Source organism: Ovis canadensis, chromosome 2 (genome assembly GCF_042477335.2).
Source record: "Ovis canadensis isolate MfBH-ARS-UI-01 breed Bighorn chromosome 2, ARS-UI_OviCan_v2, whole genome shotgun sequence".
NCBI lineage: Eukaryota > Metazoa > Chordata > Mammalia > Artiodactyla > Bovidae > Ovis > Ovis canadensis.
The window spans coordinates 198102132-198127630 of record NC_091246.1 but is presented as its reverse complement, the minus strand read 5'-3'; the positions used below and the strand labels follow the sequence as shown (position 1 = coordinate 198127630).

At 47.8% G+C, this 25499-nt stretch overlaps 1 long non-coding RNA gene across 2 annotated transcripts in view; it reads left to right on the top strand.

Moving 5' to 3' along the window:
- The window catches only part of LOC138434047 (uncharacterized), a 74324-nt gene that overhangs the window by 35659 nt on the left and 13166 nt on the right, over positions 1 to 25499 (top strand). Inside the window, exon 2 of one of the 2 annotated variants that reach the window (XR_011254620.1) lies at positions 21882 to 22093. The exons of the other annotated variant lie outside the window; for it this stretch is intronic. This is a non-coding gene — a long non-coding RNA (uncharacterized lncRNA). The remainder of the gene's footprint in view (positions 1 to 21881; positions 22094 to 25499) is intronic. 2 annotated transcript variants of the gene reach the window in all.

The following is a 25499-nucleotide window of genomic DNA, read 5'->3' as shown; positions in this document are numbered from 1 at the left end:
TATCACTCTGCATTGCAGTTGCCTCCCCAGCCCTTTTTGGACTTTTAAAATCAGACAGTGAGCATCTTTTGGACAAGGGTTGTTACTCCCTCCAGCTGAGGAAGTGTGCAGTAACACACAGGGGTGGACACATGACCTTTTCTACACCCGAGAGGCCACCTCTGAGCCAAGAGACCTAGAGTCAGAGGATTCTTACTGAAACCCAGCTTAAATACCTCCAGCTGCTGCCAGACAACACCTTGGATTTCTGCATCCAAGAGTGAGAACAAGCGGTTCTAGCCACTAGTCAAGGGCTTTGAAAATTTTTGACAACAATGCCACTGTAAGAAGCTAGTGCTACATGGCAAGCCAGGACAGGTATGCACATAAATGAAAACAAAGTTTCACCAGCTAGCACTTACTCTATACTTCTACATAGTTCTATTCTTTTTCCTTTTTTTCTCAAAGAACTGGTCACGACCCACTAACTCAACTTTGGGGCCACTGGTGGTAACCTGCACTGACTGGCAGATGGCTCCCTACCCCTGCACACTGTCTATGGATTGGCATCTATGTCTAAATCCTTCTCTCCAGAATAGCTGGGCAGTGTGTATGTGTATACATTTCTTTACATGTGCAGGAACTTGTGCGTATAGGGGGATGTGAGCGTCTCAAGTGAGTGAGTGCTGGTGAACATGCTTGCTGGGTGTTGATGAGTTGTGTGGGTTAATGCTGCTCTTAGGGTAGAACACAGTTGATGCTTTTTAGTCTGTTCTTCCAGCTCTCCATCCATCCGTCGATTAGTTGAGTTCTTGCCATGTACCTGGTGCTGTGCTGGGTGCTAGGAAAAGTGCAGTGCACAAGACAGGCATCTTTTAACACACTGTTCACAATCTAGGCCTGTTCTGTTCTCAGTTTCTAAATGTAATCAGCTATACATGGTGGCCTTCCCTGAATCTGCCTGCAATACAGGAGACCCAGGTTCGATCCCTGGTTCGGAAAGATCCTATGGAGGAGGAAATGGCTACTCAGTCTAGTATTCCTGCTTGGGAAAGCCCATGGACAGAGGATCCCAGAGGGCCACAGTTCGTGAGGTTGCAAAGAGTCAGACATGACTGTGTGACTAGCACTTTAGCTTCACTTTTCAGATACATGGTGAGAGGTTACCACCCTAGGTGGGATTTCAGCTTCTCCAACTCAGTACTTTGCAGCCACAGTGGACTCCTGGGGCCAGGAGGAAAGAGAGTGAGTGGGGGAGGATGACTGCAAGGACCTCCCACCAGCGCATCATCTACTTGGGGTGGGGGGTGGGGTGGGGTGGGGGTGCTCTGGTTGAGCCTCAGCCCAAAAGTCATGTTCCCCCAATGTGACTCACCACCTGGCCCGAGCTCACTCGTCCCTCTTCTCCACTCACTGCTGCTCCAAACGCCTCCCCAGACGTCTGGGCACCTCTGGAACTGCACACACATTCCCTGTGCTGGGAGGGAGGCCCCTGACCCTCAAGGTACACGGCCAGACACTGCTCCTCCTTCAGAACCAGCTTTTATAGATTAGCCCTGAGGAAAGCCTTGCCTCCCTCCACACCTCCCCAGAGCTCCTTATCCCCATTGCTGCAGAACAAGTTTGAGTGATGCCTGAGCTGGGCTCCTCAGCCATCACCCCCTGCCCTGCACTCCTGGAGCCAGAGGCAGGAGCAGCCACGCCCTTGTCCACATCCCCTGCCTGGTACAGTGGCGGCTCAAGCACATTTATCTAATTGGGTTAATGCCCACCAGAGCTGATGCTGGCATTATAGATGGCTCTCAGCAGGTGAGGGGCATCTGGGGATCAGGGCCTTATTCTAATCACACCTCAGTCCTCACAGACCTCGACTAGTCAGCCTGGCATAAATCTAGCCTCCAGCAAACACTGGCTGCTTGGTTTAACACAAGTTACTCAACTTGCTCGTGCCTCAGTTTTCTCACCTTAAAAATGGACACAGTGACTGCCTCCCATGTGTGGGAAGCAGCATGTTTGGGAAGCCCTCTGTGTGTGTGTGTGTGTGTGTGTGTGTGTGTGTGTGTGGTCCTGCACACTAACTCGTGGCTGTTACTGTCCTTAAGAAAAGCAGGCATCCAAGCCACTCTAGTCCCTGGCGCATCCACCCCGCCCCTCTCATGTCTCCCACATCCGTTTTCCACACTCAAGCCTTCCACACAAATCATCTGCTTGCTCTTGTATTTCTGTTTCTCCCTGGGCAGTTAGGACAAAGCAGATTTACATAAGAGGAGCCTACCAGTGGAACAGAAGCAGGAAATCAGGATGGAAACAATTACAAATTAAAACCTGTCACTTCTGCTGGGTCCATTGCCTCGTCTCCTGGTGGTTGAGGTCGGCTCCCTTCGGAGAGGTCTCTGTGCGGGAGTCAGGGTGCGTGCCCTGTGTAGTCAGCTCTCCCCTTTTTCTGTGGGAACTGCCTGGTGGCATTCATGCATTCATTCATTTGACAAGGATTTGTGGAGACCATAGCAATGTGTCTGGCAGCGTCCAGGGTCTGCAGTTGGTGCTACCAAGAAGACTGGTCTGACCTAACTTGATTAGGAATAGTGACAGTTAGACCCTTTCAATGTCGAGGTGTTATGAGGCGCTGGCTCTTAAGAAGAGGGAGGGCTGGGCAAACTGTCTGCTGAGACCAGGAGCAGAGGGATGGCTGGTACTTGTGAAAGGCTTGGAGGCAGAGTGCAGGCCTGGACAGAGAGGGCCCGGCAGAGAGCTGGGTAGAGGATTCTCAGGATGGATGCATTTGATGGCTGGAGTTGGGAGAACAATAGATTTCTCAGGAGTAGCCCTCATGGAAGGGAGAGGACAGAGTAGGACAGGACAGTGAAGTCTTCAGGCCATGGTGAGATCTTGAGTGTGCCAACCCACGGGAGCAGGATGGGGAGCACTCCAGATCACAGGATCTGTCTCTCCAGGGTCCTGCACTGGGAAAATGCCTCATTCACCTGCAGGGAGGCAGCCGAGAAAGTGGAGTTACCTTGTCCTGAAGGCTGAGCAGACCTGAAGGAATTAGTGGGGCTGCCAGTGAACCCCACTCAGGGCACTGAGTCTTTCCTTGGAAGGGGGTCTGATTGGTGCGTCTCTATGTCTGCCATAAAAAGAAGTGAGTTTTGTTGGTCAAAAAGAGGGGAAGCAACTCTGCCGTCTACACCCTAGCCCTCAGGTTCCAGAAGCTTCTGAAGACAGGTCTGCCTGGTGTAGAGGATAGGAACACAGTAGCCATGCAGCCTGGGGCTGCCCAGAGATTGGGAGGTGGGATCAGGGTCTTCACTGAAGGAGGAGACTGGAATCCATGGGCAGGGCTGGAAAAGAATTCTTGGTTGCCTCCCAGCCTCAGGGCCTGCCACAGGTTGCTGGACAATGGGTTTGGATGGGGTGCCCCGAAGTCCCTGTACAAGTGGGGATAAGGGGACAGGTTTGTGCAGACTGAAGCCCCTGGGGACCTCCCACCTTGAGACACTTTAGGCTGGTATAGGTACTACTGTGGCTTCCCAGCTGCCTCAGTAGGTAAAGACCCTGCCTGCAATGCAGGAGACTCAGGAGATGTGAGTTCAGTCCCTGGGTTGGGAAAATCCTCTGCAGGAGGGCTGGCAACCCACTCCAGTATTCTTGCCTGGAGAATCCCATGGACAGAGAAGCCTGGTGGGCTGTAGTCCATAAGGTCTCAAAGAATCGAACATGACTGAAGCAACTGAATATGCACACAGCACTGCTGTGGAGTGTCTGTTCATTTCATTTTAAAATAAAACACTGGGGAAAGTGCTTGGTTCTTATTTTAGACATGGGGGATGGTATCTCACCTGTTATTCCTTAGAACCAATTACCTGGGGAGTTGCTGTAACATATGTGCTGACCAGTTGAGATGTTCAGTCTGTGGGCAAGGAACGTGGCCTGTACTCCAGTTCTGCAAGGATCTGCCCATCATCCACTGCAACCACCCTGAAGGGAATTCAAGATGGAGAAAAACAGGACACTGGCCCTAGACAGGATGCACATCAAAGGAATAATTTCAATAAGCCCAGACTCCTGCATCTTTCTATAGGAAAGCACTAAAGTTATTAACTCAAGATGTCTGGGGTTTTGTGTGTATGTGTGTATCATTAGCTTTTGATGTTTGACCACGTGGGTTTTTTGTTTGGTTTGTTTGTTTTTAGCAAAAACTCCTGTGTATCCTGGCTCCTCCCTTACCTCTTCAGAGCAGTTCTGCAGAGCTACCGAGAGGCTGTCTCCCAGGCTATAGTTCTCAGTAAAGTCCCCAAATAAAACTTAACACCCAACTTTTAAGTCATGTGTTTTCCTTCAGTTGACAAGACCCAGGGTAGATTATGAGAAGAAAACTGGCAATGGAGGGGGCCTGCAGTTCTCCTAACAGTCCTGCTGCACTAACTCTGCCAGAGGGCATAACGTGACTCTGGGCGCAGTGTTGAAACGACTGCACTGAGGCACAGGGAAGTCAGCGAAAGTGGATGCACACGGCAGTGGGAGGAGAGAGCCCAGCTGGAGCTTGGCAGCAGTGTGACCACTGGGATGTGAATGCAGGAACAGGAATCCCGGAGCCTCATGGCTGTCGAACGAGAGGACAGACTTGGGACAACCACAGATGCAGGAAAGTGCAGGGAGAAATCTCAGAGAGGAGAGAGACTGGGAGTCAGGGACAAATTCTGTGGATAAACTGCCCAGATCTCTATGCAAGGAGTCCGGTTGAGGCTAACAGAGCCAAACGGAAATTTCATGCCCCCTACCACTGCGAAGACAGCTCTCAGCATGAGTCTGTCCATGTTGATCACCTGATCAGCAGAAGATGAGGAAACTTCATGTTGAGGAGCCCAAAAAGTTCTGGGGATGCTGAGCTTGGAAACGGGCAGGGAGGGGAGATGGTTAGTGACCATCACTCCTTCAAGGTCACTGTGTGTGATGGGAGCAGACATGCCATGGGATCTCAAGGGTGAGATGGGCTCTCTGAGTTGATGTTACAGGCAGATAGTTCCCAGTTCCAGTTAAACATTTGCTAAGAAGCAGAGGTCCAGTGACATGGTAGGGAGAGTGTTGTGGGCAGCATGGTGATGGAGGGAATGCAGACAAACATTCTGGAGAGGCTCTGAGATCAGATGGCCCTGGGTTTGGATCCCATTCAGATGTAGATATTGTTGTTGTTTAGTCACTAAGTCGTTTTGTGACCCCATGGACTGTAGCCCACCGGGTTCCTCTGTCCATGGGATTTCCCAGGCATGAATACTGGAGTGGATAGCCATTTCCATCTCCAGGGGATCTTCCTGATCCATGGATTGAACCTGTGTCTCTTGCATTGGCAGGCAGATTCTTTACCATTGAGCCACCAGGGAAGCCCGTAGATACACACACCTCATTCTTAAAAAAAAAAAAAAAAATTGACCTTCTTGGAAATTGGATTTGCTTGGGCCTGGGACACACACGACATGCTCAGTAAGAAATGAGACTGAACAGCAGCACATTTGCAGAAGCAGCACAGCTGGTTCCAAGCTTCCGCTGACTCCTGGATAGAATTGGTGAGGTCAGACCCTGGGTGCCTGCCCTGAGAGGGGACCCAGATCTCCCACCTGACAGCCAGTCTACCTGCTTCACCGGCCCCTGGAGTTGCGCATCCAAGGCACCACCTCTCCCGGTTAAATGAAGGGTGGAGGTTCCTCATGTTCTCTCTCCTGTGCACAAATTCAGAAAGGGCAAACTAACCGGAAAATTAAGGTGACTGGTGGTGCTCGCAGGACAGCAGAGATGAAATGGATCTGACTGCACAGACAGGAAAGAGAAAATGAGCTCTGGGGCCTCCTCACCCCACTTTGATCATCGAAGAGGCTGTGAGGGTCACAGACAAGGAGCCCTTCTGTAATCAAACACCATTTTAAACTGATGGAACCCTTTTAATTGAGCTGCACTGAAATCTGCCAGGCTCCCTGGAATCAAGGGAGTGAGAAGTCGATTGTGGGGACTTGGGGAGGGAGCAGGTCGTTTTATTATCACTGGAGGCTGAACAAAGCCATCCTGAGCTCTGCTCTGTGATGATCACCACAGTTAATTAACACAGCTCCTTGAACTCCTCTGTCCCAGGGAGAGGGAGAGGCCAGCATTAGGAACAGGCTTCTCCCCCAGCTCCCACCCTAGCCCCAGGACTGAAGTCTCCCAGCCCCCAGGAACCCCAGGTTGGACTCCCCTGTTTTGGATTCCCTGCCCCTGGGTCCGTCCACCCCTCCTCCTTGTCCTGGGGCCAGAGGGTGGTGTCAGCTCCAGAACAGGTGGGTGGATCCAAGAGGTGGAGCCCACCCCTGGGAACTTCTGTGCCAAGAAAGGTCACCAGCAAACGGCCCTCTCACCGGCATTTGTCCTGAGTACCTACCATGGGTTGAGCACTCAGGAGACCAAAAGGGGACATGCACTTTAGCTGAGTCCTGGTGGTCATAGGAGAGACAGATGCTGGAGGTAACCTGGCTGAGAGGGGAGCTCCCTGGTAGCAACCGCCGGGAGGAGAATGAAGGAGCTGGATGGACTCTGTTGACTAAAAAATATAGTCACAACCTGAAAGTAGGCAGTTTATTTTATCTGGTGGGAATGCTTAGGACTCTGAGCCCAGGAGACAGTAGCTTGGAGTTTTCTCAGTAGCTCTCAGAAAACTGCTCCAAGGAGGCAGGAGGGGAAGTCAGGCTTTATACAAGTCTGCAACAAAGGGAGCCAACAGTCTGAACATAAAAAGTCAGGCATGAAGTTAAGGAATTTAGCATTTGTTGCAATGGAAGATGCAAGCCTCTGGGCTCACTGAATTCATTCTTTTCATCTGCACCTCAGCTTTCTGGGGCCAAATCCTCTTTCCTTGTTCACCTTGCTTCTGGCATTCCCCCAGCTCCTCAGTGGGGTGGCAGCATCTGGCAGTGTTGGGAGCCCTCATTTACTTTTGGAGGCCAGGAATCGCTGATGGCTGTGACATTTCTTGTTGATTAATATGGCAGAAGATATTTTCACTTCACAACTCCCAGGCCTGGGGTAGGACTAGGACCCAAGGAGGAGAAGTGGCAGCCATGAGACAGCCGGGGACAGATTCCAGAAGTGGAAAAGGCAAGCACAGACATGTGGAGCAGGAGAAATACTTAGTGTGCTTCAGGTGCAAAAGGCAGGGTGAGAGTGGACCAGGTCCGTGCTTCCCACAAGGCCTTGTGGGCAGGATAAGCAGTCTGACTTTTTATTCTAAGTGAAATGTTTGAAAATAGCCACGAAACAGTCCATTAATTGGCTTGGCTCACTCTGTGCATGCATTCATTTTGCTGTCCATTCATTCGCGTGCTCGCGCACTCATTATCACACGCCTATTATGTATGCATTCTGAGGTTTGTTTATCCCATTCCCTTCCCTATTGACTTTCAGTAATCACTTTTCAAAGGGGTGCTGGCGGCTTCTAGGTCAAAATAGCGCTGTGGCAGGGAGTGAGCACTAGAGGGCGCACACAGCACGCGCATGCCGCCATTCGCGCCGTGGCTCCGCGGGCGGCGCCGGGGAGAACAACCCCAGAGCATTCGGATCTCCTCGGCAGTTATCCATCCTGGTTCTTCCACTCCTTGCTGCATAGATGGGCCAACTGAGGCCCGCGGAATGGGCGTGGCTTGTACAGGGTTACTCGGCGCAGAAAGGGCTTAGCGGGCAGGGGAGGTGGGGGCTTTTGCGCAGAGCCGGGTAGCTTCAGGGTGAGGGCTAGGGTGCCCGGAGGCCAGAAGTAAGCGTGGCCAGGCTCGTTCCTGATGCCCGGCGGCAAAGAGCCCATGGGTGGCTGTTCCAGCTGGGGTGCACCCCTCTGGAAGGAAGGGAATGGGGGAAGCCTTGGCGGCTCAGCCTGGGCCAGTCACGCAGACCGTGGAGCTGGCGGTGCGGGAGGCGGACCTGGGTCCTGAGGGTTGGAGGGCTTGCGCCGCCCGCATCCCTGCCCCTCACCTCCCACCCCGCGTGGCCCCAGGCGCACTGCCCTTCCTCTCTGGTCCACAGTGCTATCCCGGCTGAACAAACAGTGAGAACCAGAGAGGTCGGGTGATTTGCTCAAGTCTGCCCAGCGAGAAAGCAGCGGAAGGCTGAACCTTCTCAGTCCAGCAGCCAGAACTCAGCTCCCGGGCGGGTGGAGATGCGGCTGGAGTCAGATCCTGGGCTGGGCTCTGAGGAACAGTGACCTGGAACGGTGACAACCGGCCAGCGTTTCCCGCAGGCCCGCCCCTCCTGGGAATCCCTAGGTCCCTAGAGGTGGGGCCAGGAGAGTGGAGAGTGACTGCCTGCTTTGGGGAGGTCTGAGGCGGGCGCGGGTGTGTGTCGGAGGGGGCGGGGGACGGGGCGGGGGTGGAGCTGGGCTGCAGGGCTGGGGAGGCGCTGTGCCTGGTTTTTGTCCGCATACCCCTCTGTGACTTGGGTCTGGACATGCTGCCCTTTCGACTCCTGTAGGTTCTTCCGAAGTCCCGTCCCGGGAAACTGCAAGTCACCAGATTCGGAATTAAAAACATCAGGCGGCTGGTCCTTTTCCCCTGTAAACTCGGGCGCCGGGTATGGATGGAACCGGGCCATGTGGCCCTGGGGTGGGGTTCTCCTTGTGCTTCAGGGGTGCTGTTGAACCCAGATGGGCTCTGGGTCCAGTTTACCATCTACCCCTATCCCGCCCAATCTGAGCCTCATCTTTTTTTGTCAAACTCTACGCCTCCAGCCCCATGGCATCCCCGTGGTTCCCATGGGTGGCTTCTCCACCAGAATGAATTCTGCCGTGCTCCAGCGCTCACCACTCACTTGCCCACTTCTGTACCCTTGCTTACCCCTCCTGGAAACATCCCTCCCCTCCTGCCTGGGGCTGTTGATCTCCTCCCCTCCAGTGGAGATGGGGTGTGTAGTCAGAACTCCGAGGTCCTCTCCCATCCCCCACTGCCCTCCTGTTGCCCCAGTCACCATGGCCCAGTCACTGCTGTTTGTTGACACCTTGCCTTGCAACTGTGCTGGGATCTGCTCCACCTCCTCAGTGTGTCATCTTCCACCTGATGATCTGCCTCATACCCTCATACACGCTGGCCGCAGCTTTCTCGGCCTCCTTGTCTCTGCAGACCATCGCTGGGAGTGTAGGCCCACCGGCCATGCCTGCATCCCTTTGGATCCTGGATATTATTGAGACTCTCCAACCCTTCCCTCAGCTCTCTGCCCCTCAGCCACTTTGTGACCTCAGCTCCCTCCTGCTCCACACCCACCCAGGCAGCACCCCTTTCTGTCTCCCAACCCAACTTAGAGTTCTCTGTGATCCATCCTTTCAGTGTTGCTTCCCTATCCCCATGGGTGCTCTCATCTCTGCTTTCCTCCAGCAAGTCTGGAAAAGCCCCATTCCTGGGGCAAGCCTACCTCCCCTCTGCCTTCTGCCAACCTGCTCCTGCACAACTGGGCACTGTGTCATAGGCGCCAGTGAATTCATCATCCCTGACTGTAGGTGGGGTTCCCCCTCTTCTCCTTGTTGCCACCTGGAACTTGGGTATGATGTCTGGAGCTCCTGCAGCCATCTTGGACCATTTGGCTACTAGAGAAGTTAAGACCCTATGCTAAGGAGAGTGGAGCAGAAAGGTAGGGGGCCTAGTCACAATGAAGCTTTGGACAATGCACCCCATGGACTTCACTTATGGGACAGGGGACAAATCCTCTGCCTTGTTAAAGCCACTGTTGTCAGATGGTTTTACTGGCAGCTGAGAGTGTGATCTGGGGCAGTGAGGGCATCCCTGGACCTGTGGCTGTGGGAGGCATGGTCAGGAGGTGTTTGGGGGACAGCTGGTGAGGGCCGGGGTGGAGGAGTGAGGGGCAGACCTCCGTGGTCTGAGCAGGGGTGGGAACGGCCTGAGAGAGCTGAGCCCAGAGTTTGACAGCACGAGAAGCTTGTGATAGGAAGCAGGGGAGCCCCTCCTCACCCACAGGGACCCCAGCACACGCTGGGGTCAGGGCAAAGGCAGTGGCTTCTGTGCAGGCAGGTTTGGAAAGTTGCTTCACCGTGGGGCCGGGGGCAGGGCACTTTGTGCTCAGCTGTGTCAGGGTAACTGCTCAGAAGCTGGTTCTGTTTCCTCTTGTTCCTCCCCCCAGCCCTGGACCCAAAGATGAAGGAGTCTCAGTCTCCTTTCGCACCGCAGGAGATGCTGTGAGGATGGAACAAGATCATGCCTATGGAACATCCATCACCTTACCGTGTCTGGCACCTTCCCCATCCCTCATGTGACCCTCAGAGAGAGTGTCTTACAGGAAAGGTTGCATGAAGGACAGTGGTGTCTATAATGCTCATAGGCTTTGGGGACGTGCTGACCTGCCTCATGGTCCTGCCTCTTCTACTCACTCTCCCAGGGACCTTGACCAATTTCTTTTACTCTCTGATGTCGTTCCTCCATCTGTGAAAGTGAAAGTCGCTCAGTTGTGTCCAACTCTGCAATCCCATGGACTATACAGTCCATGGAATTCTCTAGGGCAGAACATTGGAGTGGGTAGCCTTTCCCTTCTCCAGGGGATCTTCCTAACCCAGGGATTGAAGCCTGGTCTCCTGCATTGCAGACAGATTCTTTACCAGCTGAACCACAAGGAAAGCCCAAGAATACTAGAGTGCGTAGCCTATCCCTTTTCCAGCAGATCTTCCCTATCCAGGAATTGAACCAGGGTTTCCTGCACTGCAGGCAGATTCTTTCCCAACTGAGCAATCAGGGAAGCCCCCATCTGTAATACAGGGCTAACAACTCAGAATATCTGTGCAGAGATTCAGTGAGCATCCTTTCCTGTGGATACCTCTCTTCTTAGTTGGCAGGGCAAGTGGAGGGGAGGGAAAGAAATAAAGGACAACAGTGGAATGGGAAAAACTAGAGATCTCTTCAAGAAAATTAGAAATACATTAGGGAACATTTCATGCAAAGACAGGTACAATAAAGAACAGAAATAGTATGGACCAAATAAGCAGAAGATATTAAGAAGAGGTGGCAAGAATACATAGAAGGACTATACAAAAAAGATCTTCAAGACCCAGATAACCACAATAGTGTGATCACTCACCTAGAGCCAGATTTCCTGGAATGCAGAGTCAGGTGGACTTTGGACTTAGGAAGCATTACTATGAACAAAGCTAGTGGAGGTGATGGAATTCCAGTGGAGCTATTTCAAATCCTAAAAGATGATGCTGTAAAAGTGTTGCACTCAATATGCCAGCAAATTTGGAAAACTCAGCAGTGGCCACAGGACTGGAAAAGTTCAGTTTTCATTCCAGTTCCAAAGAAAGGCAAGGCAAAAGAATGCTCAAACTACCGCACAATTGCACTCATCTCACACGCTAGTAAAGTAATGCTCAAAATTCTCCAAGCCAGGCTTCAGCAGTATGTGAACCATGAACTTCCCAATGTTCAATCTGGATTTAAGAAAAGGCAGAGGAATCGGAGATCACATTGCGAACATCCAATGGATCATGGAAAAAGCAAGAGAGTTCCAGAAAAACATCTACTTCTGCTTCATTGACTGTGCCAAAGCCTTTGACTGTGTAGATCAAAGCAAACTGTTGAAAATTCTTCAAGAGATGGAAATATCAGACCACCTGACCTGCCTCCTGAGAAATCTGTATTCAGGTCAGTAAGGAACTGTTAGAACTGGACATGGAACAACAGACTGGTTCCAGATAGGAAAAGGAGTACATCAAGACTGTATATTGTCACCCTGCTTATTTAACATATATGCAGAGTACATCATGAGACACGCTGGGCTGGATGAAGCACAAGCTGAAATCAAGGTTGCCGGGAGAAATATCAATAACCTCAGATATGCAGATGACACCACCCTTATGGCAGAAAGTGAAGAAGAACTAAAGAGCCTCTTGATGAAAATGAAAGAGGAGAGTGAAAAAGTCGGCTTAAAACTGAACATTCAGAAAATTAAGATCATGACATCTAGTCCCATCACTTCATGGCAAAAAGATGGAGAAACAATGGAAACAGTGTCAGACTTTATTTTGGGGGCCTCCAAAATTACTGCAGATGGTGACTGCAGCCATGAAATTAAAAGACGCTTGCTCCTTGAAAGAAAAGCTATGACACACCCAGACAGCATGTTAAAAAGCAGAGACATTACTTTGCCAATAAAGGTCCATCTAGTCAAAGCTATGGTTTTTCCAGTAGTCGTGTATGGATGTGAGAGTGTATGGAAAGCTGAGCACTGAGGAGTTGATGCTTTTGACCTGTGGTGTTGGAGAAGACTCTTGAGAGTCTCTTAGACTGCAAGGAGGTCCAACCAGTCCATCCTAAAGGAGATCAGTCCTGAATATTCATTGGAAGGACTGATGCTGAAACTGAAACCCCAATATTTTGGCCACCTGATGTGAAAAACTGACTCATTGCAAAAGACCCTGATGCTGGGAAAGATTGAAGGCGGGAGGAGAGGGGGACAACAGAGGATGAGATGGTTGGATGGCATCACCAACTCAGTGGACATGAGTTTGAGTAAGCTCCAAAAGTTGTTGGTGATGGACAGGGAAGCCTGGCGTGCTGCAGTCCATGGGGATGCAAAGTGTCAGACATTGAGCAACTGAACTGAGGCCTGACACACCGGCTGCTCAACCACCCGCCTCCCCTCTGCCAGACACCATGTAAACTCGCCAGTATCTGCTTGTAAACAGGCTGATGGCCCAAGCTTTGAAATGGCTGATGAGGAATTTTTCAAGGGAATTCTGTATAATTCATCTTTGGAATTAGGAGTCCTCAACATAGAGTAAGAACTGTTCCAAAAATAATCATGCTTTGTGGATGCCCCACACTTGTAGAGTCTATAGAATAAAGATACAAAGAATGGGGTTGAACTACCTGGTTATGTTGATGGTTAGGGTTAGGGTTATTGAAGGCCTGGGGGCATGAAGTGGATAGAGCTGGCCATCGAGAGGGTCAGTGTGAGCATGTCCCCAACCTCAAGATGCCAAAATCGTAAAGAAGAAGCTGGCTGCCCTTTATGACCTCTTCCACCTAAAACAGAAGGGCTGGGGGAGATAAGATGCCTGTAAGGCCCTGCTTCCATCAGCTGAGGCGCCAGGATGGTAATGTCCTGCTTCTTTGCTTGACCCCTGCTGGTCCTGTGAGCAGGGCATGGTCAGATGGAGGTTGTGGCTTTAGCAAGCATGGCTCCCTTTGGAAACAGATTCCCAGCTGGGCCAGGTCTGAGCCCACGTCTGAGGCTGAGTCTGTGCTTTGTCCCTGAATGCTACGTGTGCTGCTGCCCTTGGAAGAGGGTGTGGGGCCTCCAGGACCACCACCCCATGGGCATCTCCAGGACTGCTGGCCCCTGGGCAGGACACTTCCCTTCCAGGAAGGAGCCCCCACTACCCCAGAACCAATTCCACCCTTGTTTGGAAGGGAAAGCATCTTCCCTTTTGGCTCAGATGGTAAACATCCCACCTGCAATGCAGGAGACGCAGGTTTCATTCCTGGATTAGGAAGATCTCCTGGAGAAGGGAATGGCAACCCACTCCAGTATTCTTGCCTGGAGAATCCCGGACAGAGGAGCCATGGACAGAGGAGCCTGGTGGGCTACAGTCTATAGGGTCGCAAAGATTCGGACACAACTGAGCGACTATCAGTTTAGAAGGGGAATGTGCTCATTACTGGAACCCAGTTGAGAGGGGTGGGGAAAGAGTCATACAGGTGCAGCAACAGCTGTGAAGGGAAATCTTTTCACTCAATTTGCCATAGAATAGTCATCCTCTGTGCTAAGGTGATGCCAGGAGAGGTGGTGACGTTGCATGGTGACTGTGGAATGGCTGGCCCACTGTCTCCTAAATCAGGGCTGGTTGACTCAGGTGTGGTTTTGGTCTCCAGAGTCCATCATGCCCCATCTGTGTGTAAGCTGCTGAATCTCAGTTTCCGCTTCCAGGGCCTAGTTGCTGCCTGGCTGCCCAGGACTCCTTAGGGAATCCACGACAACCTCAGAGTGGAGCAGGATCTCAGATGCCTAGGGCAGTTCCGGGTACTCAGTGCCTGGACTCTTTCCTAAGGCGGTTGCATCAGGGAGTGGGAGGATCCACACCAGCCAGGACAGTGAGACATTGCAGGTTCTGCAGCTGCGGAAGCATGCAGGCAGTGGCACGGGAAGAGTTTTCCAGAAACCAAAGCCCATTTCTTTGAGTACAGAGGCACGTCTCTGCCTGTGTGTTTCTGCCTGCCTGTGGCTGTCTGCCCACATTGATGTTGAATGGAAGTGGGTGGTGATATTTTGACATGGTAACAAATGTAGCTTTCATTCTTGGTAATCTTGAACACTCTCCTCCCATCTCAGCTCTTGACATTGAAGAGGGTTGGACCCACTTACCTACTGTGGAAAAAGAAGCAACAATGGACAAATGAAAAAGATACTTGGCTGCAGGCTCCTGGGGTGAAGGGGCAGCAGCCACGTCAGATAAACGTGGCACTGCAGGGATAGGAAGATCTTGGTCTTCTTCCTGAGCCTGGGCAGGTAGAGGGGGCTTAAGTGAGTGAGTGAAGTTTGCTCAGTCATATCCGACTCTTTGCAAGCCCATGGACAACACAGTCCATGGAATTCTCCAGGCCAGAACACTGGAGTGCCTTTCCCTTGTCCAAGGGATCTTCCCAACCCAGGGATCGAGCCCAGGTCTCCCGTACTACAGGCGGATTCTTTAACAGCTTGCTGCTGCTGATGCTGCTAAGTCGCTTCAATTGTGTCTGACTCTGTGCGACCCCATAGATGGCAGCCCACCAGGCTCCCCCGTCCCTGACATTCTCCAGGCAAGAATACTGGAGTGGGCTGCCATTTCTTTCTCCAATGGATGAAAGTCAAAAGTGAAAGTGAAGTCTCTCAGGTGTGTCTGACTCTGTGCGACCCCATGGACTGCAGCCCACCAGGCTCCTCCGTCCTTGGGATTTTCCAGGCAAGAGTACTGGAGTGGGTTGCCATCGCCTTCTCTGCTTTACCAGCTTGGGAGGCAGTGAATCCCTCTAAGCCCCCTCTTTCCCACCTTCCCTCAGCCTGATACATAGAGTAGACCTGGTCACAGAAGGGTCTAGGCTGAGAGGGCCTGGGAAATCCATGGGATGCTCCAGAATGGGGCAGAAGGAGCCAAGAAGGGGTACCCACTGGATGGGGGAGAAGATGTTCTGGAGAGGGGAGCCTGGAGCCTGGGTGGGAAAGCACCTTCTCATTCCGGTAGAAAAGAGACAGGCTGGGTGCTGGTCAGCTCAGCAGCTGTCAGCATCTCTGAGGGCCATAGTCTGGGACCAGACACCATCCACTCAGGCCTGGGTGGGATTTATAAATTTTCAGAGCTCAGACACTGCCCTGGTGAGCAACAGAGAAAGCACACTGGGGAGAAAAAGCCTCATATACATAAAATACATATGATTAGTCTTTTCTGGAATTGACAGGATGGAGGCTTGAGACAGAAATTATATTCAGTTATAGAAAAGGTTGGAAAATATGTACTTATTTTTATTTAAATACTTGCAATTATATATATGTATGAATGTATGCTGCTGCTGCTGCTAATTCGCTTCAGTCGTGTCCGACTCTGTGCGACCCATAGACGGCAGCCCACCAGGCTCCCCCATCCCTGGGATTCTCCAGGCAAGAACACTGGAGTGGGTTGCCATTTCCTTCTCCAATGGATGAAAGTCAAAAGTGAAAGGGAAGTCGCTCAGTCATGTCCGCCGACTCTTCGCGACCCCATGGATTGCAGCCCACCAGGCTCCTCCATCCATGGGACTTTCCAGGCAAGAGTACTGGAGTGAGGTGGTATGAATGTATGTGTATATATATATATATATATATATATATATACACATATACATATATGTATACTTTCCAGATTCTTCAGGCAAAAATACTGGAGTGGGTTGCCATGTCCTCCTCCAGAGGCTCTTTTCAAATGAAGGATTGAACCCAACTTTCTCACATCTCTTGCATTGAGAAGTGGATTCTTTGCCACTAGTGCCCACCTGGGAAGTTGTATATATAGACCAGTTATATGTAAATAAAATTATTTTCTAGTTTTGTATATGTATTCAGATTTTTTTTCATTATAGGTAATTACAAGATATTGAGCAGAGTTCCCTGTGCTATACAGTAGGTCCTTATTGGTTACTACTACTAAGTCGCTTCAGTCATGTCCAACTCTGTGCGACCCCATAGACGGCAGCCCACCAGGCTCCCCTGTCCCTGGGATTCTCAAGGCAAGAACGCTGGAGTGGGTTGCCATTTCCTTCTCCAATGTAAAATGAAAGTGAAAAGTGAAAGTGAAGTCGCTCAGTCATGTCTGACCCTCAGTGACCCCATGGACTGCAGCCCTCCAGGCTCCTCCATCTATGGGACTTTACAGGCAAGAGTACTGGAGTGGGGTGCCACTGCCTTGTTGGTTACCTATTTTATATATAGTAGGCACTAGGCACTCTGTGTCCCTAGGAGGTCAGAGTAGACTTTTCTTTACCCCTCACCCCCAGTTCTGCACCCTGGCAGCTCAGTGAGCACTGCTTAGCTTCACCAGGAGTCTAGCCTTCACCATAGGTTGTATGTTGAAGATCTTTAAATACAAGCAGTGCTTGATGTTAGGATTTTTTTTTTTTCTAGGCAAGGCTCTACTGGGGTCCCTGCTGCAGCAGGGAGGAGCAAGAAGCAGCAGGTTCCCTTGCTCACTCACTGGCTGAGTGGGGGCAAGCTGGCTCCTTCTATGGGGTTAGGATAGGGGTGTGTTCAGGGTTGGGGCTGGAGGGGTGGCTTAGGTAATTTGCCCACAGCTCTGGTGGTGTTGAGTGCAGGGGGCATGCACAGTACCCTGTTTTTGCTCCCAACATCCTGTTTTTGCTCCAGGCTCTTCAGAAGTGGCAGTTGGATTTTTTGGTCTCTTCGTTATCTTTGGTCCAAAATTTGCCTCAACTGGGCATGCATGCAATTATTTTTATTTTCTACCTTGTTTTACATACATGCACCCTTACCAAGTGTAATAATACTCTTTTATGGAAATTTTTAAAAATGCATTGCATTCTTCTTAGTTCAGTGAACACGATTTGACCCAACAGGACTGACTGTTCCCTGATGCCAGGCCCACTACTCCTTCTTCAGATGACACTTCTTGTGGCTGTCAGCTGACCAGCTCTGTTAGGATGGAGGAGGGCAGAGGTTATGGAAGCCCAGTAGTGGCCTCAGAATGATTGGCTCCTCCAAGTCTGCATTTGAGGGCGGGGCCTGTCACACCCTCAGCCTCAGTCTGTTCTCTGCTGCCCAGCATCCATCTCTTGGACTTGCTGTGCAGCTGCAGGGGTGGGTGGCCACGATGCCTGGTGCAGAATGAATGTTCAGTGGAGGGTACCTGGTTTAATTATTATTTATTGTTGCCCAAAAATAAACAAAGGCAGTCAGAGGAAACAAAGTAAGAAAATACCTTCAAGTTTAAAAGAGAGAGATTATGAAAATAATTGAGAGGATAAAATAGTGTTTAGCTATGTTTCTCTGTTTTATACAGTATTGGCCAACTCCATGCTAAGATGAAAAAGGCAATATTATTTACATTTTGTCCTGTATATCCTCTTGTACCTTTCTGTTACTTATTTTTAATATTATCACGACATACAATATTCTTATTCAGTAAGCAAAATTCCTATAGTTGTTGAGTGTTGCCTGTAGATGTAAACAGATTCATTGCTGACCTCCAGATTTTAAATAATTTTTCCATTTCCAAATTATTTATTTATTTTTCTTTATTATTATTCTTTTTGATGGAAATATAGTTGATGTACAATACTATATGTTATTTGTTGTTTAGTCATTCAGCCGTGTTGGACTCTTTGCAGTCCCGTGGATTGCAGCATGCCAGGCTTCCCTGTCCTTCACCATCTCCTGGAGCTTGCTCAAACTCATGTTCATTGAGTTGGTGATGACATCCAACCATCTTGTCCACTGTCATCCCCTTCTCCTTCTGCCTTCTATCTTTCCCAGCATCAGGGTCTTTTCCAATAAGTTGGCTCTTTGCATCAGTTTCCCAAAGTACTGGAGTTTCAGCTTCAGCATCAGTCCTTCCAATGAACATCCAGGACTGATCTCCTTTAGGATGGACTGGTTGGATGTCCTTGCAGTCCAAAGGACTCTCAAGAGTCTTCTCCAACAACACAGTTCAAAAGCACCAATTCTTTGGTGCTCAGCCTTCTTTATGGTCCACATCTATTCATGACTACTGGAAAAACCATAGCTTTGGGTATATGGACCTTTGTTGGCAAAGAAGTAATGTCTCTGCTTTTTAATATACTGCCTAGGTTTGTCATAGCTTTTCTTCCAAAGAGCAAGTGTCTTTTAATTTCATGGCTGCAGTTTCACCATCTGCAGTGATTTTGGAGCCCAGGAAAACAAAGTCTGTCATTGTTTCCATTGTTTCCCCATCTATTTGCCATGAAGTGATGGGACTGGATACTATGATCTTCATTTTTTGAATGGTGAGTTTTAAGCCAGCTTTTTCACTCTCCTCTTTCTCCTTCATCAAGAGGCTCTTTAATTCCTCTTCTCTATCTGCAGTAGGGTGATGTCATCTGCATATCTGAGGTTATTGATATTTCTCCTGGCAATCTGATTTCAGCTTGTGCTTCATCCAGCCAGACATTTCGTATGATGTACTCTACATAGAAGTTAAATAAGCAGAATGACAATATGTAGCTTTGACATACTCCTTTCCCAGTTTTGACCCAGTCCGTTGTTCCATGTGATGTACAATATTGTTTGTTATAGATGTACAGTATAATGATTCACAATTTTTAAAGGTTATAACCCATATATTTCCCATGTTGTACAATACATCCTTATAGCTTATTTTATACACAATAGTATGTACCTCTTCATCCCCTACCCCTGTATTGCCCCTCCTCCTTCCCTCTTTCCACAGGGTAGCCACTAGTTTGTTCTGAGTCTGTTTCTTTTCTGTTAATATTTTCTAGTTTGTTGAATTTTATAGATTCCACATGGAAGTTATATCATACTGTATTTATCTTTCTCTGCCTGATGTATTTCACTTGGCATAATGCCCTTAATGGTTCCCTGGTGGCAATGTGGGAGTCCTGGCTTTGATCCCTGAGTTGAGAAGATCCCCTGGAGGAGGGTATGGCAACCCACTCCAGTATTCTTGCCAGGAGAATCTCCATGGACAGAGGAGCCTGGCGGGCTAGTCTACGGGGGTCGCAAAGAGTTGGACACAACTGAGTGACTAAGTACACACAATGCCTTTAAGTCCATCCATATTGTTGCACATGGCAGGATTTCATTCTTTCTATGGCTGAGTAATATTCTATTGTGTATGTGTAATGTGTGTGTGTATAGCATCTTCTTTACCCATTCATCTGTTGATGGACACTTAGGTTGCTTCCATATCTTGGCTATTTTGAATAATACTGTTGTGAACACTGGGTCCAGATTCTTTAATTCTCTGCCTTAATTGTCCAGATTTTTTGTAAAATGTTTTGTTGAATAAAGATTTTTGGATTTAATAATCTCTGAGGTTATCATGATTGCATATATTAACCTATTTCCTAAGTGATTTAAAAAGATGTCTTGGCTTTTAACCTTATGTGATATCTTGGCTGAGTAGCCTACGCTTTTTTATTTCAGGACTTGTAGATGTTGCTCTGTTAACTTGACATTACTGTTACCATGGAGAAATTTGATACCAGATGTATATTTTTTATCTTTCTAGATTATTTATTGTCTGTCAGGATGCTTGAAAAATTCTTTCTTTTTTCCTTTTAGTTGTAATAGTTAACTAGAATATAAGATATTTCAACATTTTGTGCTTTGTTTATATTTCCTGGGTTAAAATGTGCTTTTTTAATATGTAGATTATTTTCCCCCTGAATTTCAGAGACTGTTTTGGAATAATTACATGGTCCATATTTTGGGAAGTGTTTTGATTGCTTTTGTCTTTTCCCTCATGATTATTTCTTTTGTTATCTTTCTGCTTTTCATCTGTTTTCACTATCCAGTTGCTTAACCTCCCTGAGCCGCATTATAGTCAGGATGGTGTGCTTGTTTCATAGGAAAGGTTCTAGAAATAAAAATCTTAATATAGGTAGAGCTCTTAAAACCATGCTCGGCCCCGAGCAAGTCATATGCAGATGACACTGATTATTATGTTTATGAATTTTTGTTTGATATTATTATTGTTCGTCATAATGGAGTTGTTTACTCTTGAAACCAGACAGCTGCATGTTAGCTGTGTGACCTTGGACAAGATGCTAAACCTCTCTGTGCCTAATTTTCCTTCTTTGGTAAGCAGAAGTAATAGTTGTCTTTATCTCATATGACTGTAATGAAGATGAAGAGTTGATTTTGATAAAGGGTTTAGAACAGCGTTGGCACATAGAAATAGTTTGTGTGTTGTTAAATAAATATCTTCTCAAGCTTTTCCTGCAAATGAGCAATTAAAATCAGTGGTTTTATTCATTTCTCAGGGTTTCTAATGTACTATTAATTTTGTAATGATGTTGTTTTGTTGTTAACTTACTTTTGTATGTCTACGTTCCCTTTTTAAATTTTATCCTGTTTGTGAGTCCTCTTGTTTTATGCTTTAGGCCCTTTAAAGTTGTTCTTAAAGTAGTTGCTATCAGCGGTTTAGTGATGCAGTTTCTGTCAGCCAATTCAGCTGGAAACCTGTTCTTTTTTATCATTGCCTATCTGGCAATCTTTAAAAGCTCAGTACATTATCCAACCTACAGAGTAAGCCAGGAAAGTGCCTCTGAACTTAAATAAGGGCTTTACAATGTGGCTAATATATGCTGTTTCCTTCTTCCCACCTGACTGAAGGAAGCAAAACAGTCTCCCCAAAACTGAGTTGGTTCCAACACACTCCCATGCTTGCAGAGAAATATAAATTCTCTCAACTGTCTTATAGGCTTGAGAACAGCAAGGGTCAGGTTGGCTAATTTTAATTATATTCACTTAGCATGTCTTGAAGCCCATAAATCTAAATGCCAATAAATTAATATATCATGCCGAAGGCCTTCCAGCCACAGCATTAAATCAACTATGCAGGGAGTGCTGTGTGGAACAGGGCAAACTCCCAGAAGCTTGAGTATTTCAATTTCACTGTATTAATCTGTCATTAAAGGGTCCCTCAAGTCCCAGTGTCCATGTGCGTGACCGTGAGCAATGGTAATTCGCTAAGTATGAATTCAGCCCATTGTACCCTTGGCTTTTACACAGCTGTCCACCCACCAGTACCCCTGAGGGTGGATGCCAAGTTTTCCCTATCCAGGGGCATCATGCTTTCAGAGATGAGGTGATCCTTTTGTTGTAGGAGTGATATATTACATTGAATTAAGAGTTTGATCAGGCCTGGGATTAAGGTGTGGCAGGTAAGAAGCCAAATCTTGTCTATACCGCTTACACTTTGTCCACTAAAAAAGATGTACAACTTGAGAATTGTGAGTTAAGCTTTATTTGGGGCAAAATGAGGATAGCTCTGAGAGACTGGCTGCTCCAAAGCAGCAATGGGGAAAGTCAATATATAAGGTTTTGGTGAAGGGGGAGTTTAATACCATGAAGCACTCAATTTACATAGGTTTTTTGTTAGTCATGAGGGTCTGATGTCACCATGAAGTGGTTTAGTGCTTCTCTAGATATGAGATAGATATGAGACTTCCCTGGTGGCTCAGACCATAAACGTCTGCTTGCAATGCAGGAGACCCGGGTTCGACCACTGGGTTGGGAAGATCCCCCAGAGAAGGAAATGGCAACCCACTTCAGTACTCTCACCTGGAAAATCCCATGGACAGAGGAGCCTGGTAGCTACAGTCCATGGGGTTGCAAAGAGTCAGACACAACTGAGCGACTTCACTTTCACTTTTCATTTTCAGATATGAGGAGATACAAGGATTGAGATCATAAAATCTGTTCCTAAAAACATCCAACTATCTAAAGACCTGTCCCACCAGATTCCCTGGAGCACAGAGTGCCTCACTCCACCCTGCACTCCCTCAGGGGTTGGTGAAGGGCACCAGCGATAGCAGCAATCTCAGTAGAGGCAGATGGCAAATGCCTTCCTGTTCAGTCACTGGCAATTCTCTTGGTAAGTGCCAATTTGTACTTGAAAACTTGATGATGGAATCCTACTGTGTACACCCTACTTCACAGTTTGGTGAGTCAGACAACACCCAGGCTGTGATGGGCAGCTTAGGTCAGATGGTAGTTTGGTGGCCCAGTTAAGCATTGAGTCTCCACTAAGACTCAGTAGTGGTCCAAAAGCCATTACTCGAAAGGAGAATAGTTATCCATAGGTGATGGCAGAGCCTTACTCCACAATCTTAAAGGCCTAATCTGTGATTCACATAAAGGGTCCTAACAAAGTCTCCAAACAGCATCTCTATCCACCAGTGACACTCTAGCACGATTGACTCACTGGGTTATGTGGCCCAAATATCAGAGCAGCTTGCCCAGCAGCTGGACCTGTTGCAGCGCCTTCTTTGTACAAAGCTTCACTCAAAACTAGCAGCCTTGGGGTCACTGAACTAGAGTAACATACCTTTGTTGCCTCCAAAATCCAAAGAGGTCCCTCGAGGTATGGCACCTTTTCTTTGTTAGTAGGGGCATTGGATGCAACAGTGTATCCCCTCACTTTAGAAGGGACAGCTCACCATGCCCTCAATCATTGCACCCCTACAACTGTTATTGAAGTGGACAGACCCTGAATTTTCATGGGATTTATTTATCGTTCTCTAGCATATAAGTGTTTTACCAATGTGTCTGGATTGGTTTCTACATCTTGCTCATTGGGTCCAGTCAGCAAATGTCATCAGTGTAATAGACCAGTGTGTCCTATGGAAGAGAAAGATGATCAGGGTCCCTGGGACTAAATTGTAATGTAGGGCTGGAGAGTTGTTACATCCTTACTATTGCGGGCAGGAATCCCTCAGAGGAAATAGAGTAGCCATCATGGTCAACAAAAGAGTCCGAAATGCAGTACTTGGATCCAATCTCAAAAACAACAGAATGATCTCTGTTTATCTCCAAGGCAAATCATTCAATATCACAGTTATCCAAGTCTATGCCCCAACCAGTAATGCTGAAGAAACTGAAGTTGAATGGTTTTATGAAGACCTACAAGACTTTTTAGAACTAACACCCCCAAAAGATGTCCTTTTCAATACAGGGGACTGGAATGCAAAAGTAGGAAGTCAAGAAACATCTGGAGTAACAGGCAAATTTGGCCTTGGAATGCGGAATGAAGCAGGGCAAAGACTAATAGAGTTTTGCCAAGTAAATGCACTAGTCATAGCAAACACCCTCTTCCAACAACACAAGAGAAGACTCTGCACATGGACATCACCAGATGGTCAACACCAAAATCAGATTGATTATCTTTTTTTGAAGCCAAAGAAAGAGAAGCTCTGTAGAGTCAACAAAAACAAGAGCAGGAGCTGACTGTGGCTCAGATCATGAACTCCTTATTACCAAATTCAGGCTCAAATTGAAGAAAGTAGGGAAAACTGCTAGACCATTCAGGTATGACCTCAATCAAATCCCTTATGATTACACAGTGGAAGTGAGAAATAGATTTAAGAGCCTAGATCTGATAGATAGAGTGCCTGATGATCTACGGAATAAGGTTCGTGACATTGTACAGGAGACAGGGATCAAGACCATCCCCATGGAAAAGAAATGAAAAAAAGCAAAATGGCTGTCTGGGGTGGCCTTACAAATAGCTGTGGAAAGAAGAGAGGCGAAAAGCAAAGGAGAAAAGGAAAGATATAAGCACCTGAATGCAGAGTTCCAAAGAATAGCAAGAAGAGATAAGAAAGCCTTCTTCAGCAATCAATGCAAAGAAATAGAGGAAAAGAACAGAATGGGAAAGACTAGAGATCTCTTCAAGAAAATTAGAGATACCAAGGGAACATTTCATACAAAGATGGGCTCAATAAAGGACAGAAATGGTCTGGACCTAACAGAAGCAGAAAATATTAAGAAGAGGTGGCAAGAATACATGGAAGAACTGTACAAAAAAGATCTTCACCACCCAGATAATCATGATGATGTGATCACTAATCAAGAGCCAGACATCTTGGAAAGTGAAGTCAAGTGGGCCTTAGAAAGCATCACTATGAACAAAGCTAGTGGAGGTGATGGAATTCCAGTTGAGCTATTTCAAATCCTGAAAGATGATGATGTGAAAGTGCTGCACTCAATATGCCAGCAAATTTGGAAAACTCAGCAGTGGCCACAGGACTGGAAAAGGTCAGTTTTCATTCTAATTCCAAAGAAAGGCAATGCCAAAGAATGCTCAAACTACTGCACAATTGCACTTATCTCACATGCTAGTAAAGTAATGCTCAAAATTCTCCAAGCCAGACTTCAACAATATGTGAACTGTGAACTCCCTGATGTTCAAGCTGGTTTTAGAAAAGGCAGAGGAACCAGAGATCACATTGCCAACATCTGCTGGATCATGGAAAAAGCAAGAGAGTTCCAGAAAAACATCTATTTCTGCTTTATTGACTATGCAAAAGCCTTTGACTGTGTGGATCACAATAAACTGTGGAAAATTCTGAAAGAGATGGGAATACCAGACCACCTGACCTGCCTCTTGAGAAATCTGTATGCAGGTCAGGAAGCAACAGTTAGAACTGGACATGGAGCAACAGACTGGTTCCAAATAGGAAAAGGAGTACGTCAAGGCTGTATATTGTCACCCTGCTTATTTAACTTATATGCAGAGTACATCATGAGAAACGCTGGACTGGAAGAAACACAAGCTGGAAACAAGATTGCTGGGAGAAATATCAATAACCTCAGATATGCAGATGACACCACCCTTATGGCAGAAAGTGAAGAGGAGCTAAAAAGCCTCTTGATGACAGTGAAAGAGGAGAGTGAAAAAGTTGGCTTAAAGCTCAACATTCAGAAAATGAAGATCATGGAATCCGGTCCCATCACTTCATGGGAAATAGATGGGGAAACAGTGTCAGACTCTATTTTGGGGGCTCCAAAATCACTGCAGATGGTGACTGCAGCCATGAAATTAAAGAACATTTACTCCTTGGAAGAAAAGTTATGAGCAACCTAGATAGTATATTCAAAAGCATAGACATTACTTTGCCGACTTAAGGTCTGTCTAGTCAAGGCTATGGTTTTTCCAGTGGTCATGTATGGATGTGAGAGTTGGACTGTGAAGAAGGCTGAGCGCTGAAGAACTGATGCGTTTGAACTGTGGTGTTGGAGAAGACTCTTGAGAGTCCCTTGGACTGCAAGGAGATCCAACCAGTCCATTCTAAAGGAGATCAGCCCTGGGTGTTCTTTGGAAGGAATGATGCTAAAGCTGAAACTCCAGTACTTTGGCCACCTCATGTGAAGAGTTGGCTCATTGGAAAAGACTCTGATGCTGGGAGGGATTGGTGGCAGGAGGAGAATGGGACAACCAAGGATGAGATGGCTGGATGGCATCACTGACTCGATGGGCTTGAGTCTGAGTGAACTCCGGG